The 2,899-nt window shown below is 43.2% G+C and overlaps 1 pseudogene; it reads right to left on the bottom strand.

The window, feature by feature from the left end:
- Positions 1 to 211: 211 nt before the first annotated feature.
- On the bottom strand, positions 212 to 833 carry LOC119231415 (eukaryotic translation initiation factor 3 subunit K-like; annotated as a pseudogene).
- Positions 834 to 2,899: the final 2,066 nt, after the last annotated feature.

The raw sequence follows: 2,899 nt of genomic DNA, 5'->3' as shown, positions 1-2,899 counted from the left end.
GATGCAGGGATGGAGCAGGATCGTTCCCCAGAGAAAGGAAAGAGGCTGGAATATTGATTATCTTGTTTTATGTCTGAGAAGAGACTGAGAAGAAAAACAAAAAGATCAGTGGTGTCTTTTAAAAAAATTAGTTGAATGCTTATTATGGTACTGCACTGAAAGCTTTTTTCCCCCCAAATCAACAAATATTTATTAAATACCTGCACAGCTACTAGACAGAGAAGATAATGCTGGACACACTGCCAAAAATGATCTTCTCCACCATGTTCTTGGGCTTAATGCCCTGGAAACAGATAAGGATCTGGCCTGACTGGTCGGCACTCCAGCTGTCCTTGCTCATCCACCCTTCAGATCCCTGAGCATCTCTGCCAGCAGCCAGCGATCAATATTCTGATAAGTGATGCCCACAACATGGCAGATAAATTTTCAAACAGAGTCTTCCAAGCCAGTTATACCTTCCAAGAGGTGCATATTTTCATCCAGGGCTTGCCAGAAGACCTGAAAGTGGCAGGTCTCCAGCAGGTCTCTGAGGTACAAATTCTGTCAGATGGGCCACTCTTTCTTGGTGTGCCTGGTCGATCATGCACTTGCACAGCGTGAAGTCAGCATGGAACAGGTTGGTGAGGGCCTTTAAGCAAGATCTGGGCAGAGTGAAAGAAGGCTGGGTAGAACTGGTACAGCTTCAGGGCAGCCGGTTGGCTGCCAGGTCACAGGCATTCTCCTTGGCTTGCATCTCCACATAGGCCTCAGGGTGGCCAGGTTCTCAGGTTGTACCTGTTGATACCCTTGAACAACCTGCCCAGGTTTGCTCTCATCTGCTCAAACATGGCCATGACTACTGCAGTCTCCCTCTCCTGGGCTGGAGCCAAAGACTCAGCCCGTTGTGGAATCCTCCAGGAGCAGAAGAGCTGAAAGCTCTATAGTTTTGTTTTGTTTTTTTAACTTGAGCCTTACCACTCCCCTGGGAGGGAGGTATAGTTATTTTCATATTAAAAATGGAGCAACTAGGGTTCAAAGAGCTAATTAACTTGGCCAATGTCATACTAGAAAGGTGGACTAACTCAGAGAACCCAGGTTTCTCTGACCCCCAAATTTCAATCTGGTGTCATCTGCATAAATTGAAAATAGGAGCCTCTGCCTCTGGGTGAAACCCTGCACCAGGGCTCATGAGAAGTACATTCTGTTGCATTTGGGCTGTGCATTCTGCTCTAAGCTCATGACCCTAACCACTATGCAATGTGGTTTATCAAAAGAATGATGACATTTTCATTATGATAAATCTGTGCTAATTCTTCAAAGGTATTTTTTTAAAGATTTATTTATTTATGCATATGAGAAATAGGGTACAGGCCAGAAGTGTGGGGGGGGGGTGAGAGGATTCACCAGAGACAGAATAGGGAACAGAACAGGCAGATTGAGTGAAATACACTGCTGAGGGGAGCAGCAGGCGAGTCAGGAGAGGTCTCCTGCGCTATGTGGGTAGCTCCCTGGCCGGGGATGGAACTCATGCTGCATTGGCTGCAGATATCTCCATAGGTTGTGTCTTAACCCCTTGTGCCACCAGGGAGGCCCCAAAGTCATTCTTTCAATTTTCATTCTGAAGTGAGAGAATGGGGAATAGAGATGTCTGCTGAAATACTATATGACATATATGTAAGGAAACAAAGAGAGTCATGTTGCGCAAACACAGTGACACTGCGTCTTGGTCAGCAATGAAGAGTATCCTGGAGATCTGGGCTTAGGGCTTTCTTCCACTATAATCTAGTTATTTGAGTTGGGTCTTAGTTTTTTCATCTATAGAATTATCCAAAGGAGGCATTAGACCAAAGGAATTCTGAGGTCCCATCCAGCTGTGAGTTCTGTGGTTCTAAGAATGGATGTAGTTACCCAGTGGAAAGATGTTCTCAATCATCCAGAAACCATAAAAGCAATGGAGAAGAGACTCATATGAGGAGTAGAATACAGGCGGACTGCAGATATAATCTAATTCAGTGTCTGAAACATTGAAAAGGGGATCTAGTCACTGCTGAAATTAACTCTTGCCCCCCTTGAGATAGGCCATGACATTTCTGGCAGTTCTCATGATTAGAATTCCTTATAGTGAGTCAAGACCTACTTTATTAGTCCTTATCTGTGCCTTGGGGACCATATAGAGCCCATTTCAAATATACTTCCCCAAGATTGTCCTACAAGTACTAGAATACAGTGAGTATGTCTTACCAAAATGATCTCTTCTCTGGGTTAAATATTCCCCAGACCACCCTTTATCTCTCAAAGGACATGGCTTTAAATCCCTTGACCCAGGCTTAGTCACTCAACATTAACCAAACATTCCATATGTTTTGGGTTCCATAGGAGGAGCTAGGAATACAGAAGGTGAATAAGACATGGGGTTTATTATCTAATGGGAATGACAGACAAACAGAAATTCCCAAATCATTGCACCAACTCTAGTAGACAGTGTTTAAGTATAGCATAGGGTCCATGGAAGAGACAGTCAATTCTACCCAGGAGGTCAGGAAGACTTCCTGGAGGAGGCAAGGATTCTGCCTCCATAGATCCATGCATAAATCACTTTATAGCCTCTTCATCCAAGGACTTTACCTCCTTCTGTCTTCTTTTCTTGGCATTTCTCTAACACATCCTGTTAGAGTGTTATGTTTCAGGAAAATTTTAAAAATATATTCATCTGCCACCTTAGAAATGTTTTCATAAGAAGAAAATCTAGCAGCTTGTGACAAGAATGACTATTTCAGCACATAAAATCTGAGATAATTTCACCAGCTCCCATTCTTCTTACAGTCCCTCCAAGCTGGCCTCCTCTTTCATCATTATTCTTTTTTTCTTTCTCTTTCAATCCTTTACTCTCCTTTCAAGACATTTTTATATTCTTATAGTT

The sequence above is a fragment of the Talpa occidentalis genome, unplaced genomic scaffold (genome assembly GCF_014898055.3).
Source record: "Talpa occidentalis isolate TD23 unplaced genomic scaffold, MPIMG_talOcc4v2.1 talOcc4.7, whole genome shotgun sequence".
In the NCBI taxonomy this organism is placed as follows: Eukaryota; Metazoa; Chordata; class Mammalia; order Eulipotyphla; family Talpidae; genus Talpa; species Talpa occidentalis.
This window is presented reverse-complemented; position numbering and strand designations above follow the sequence as displayed.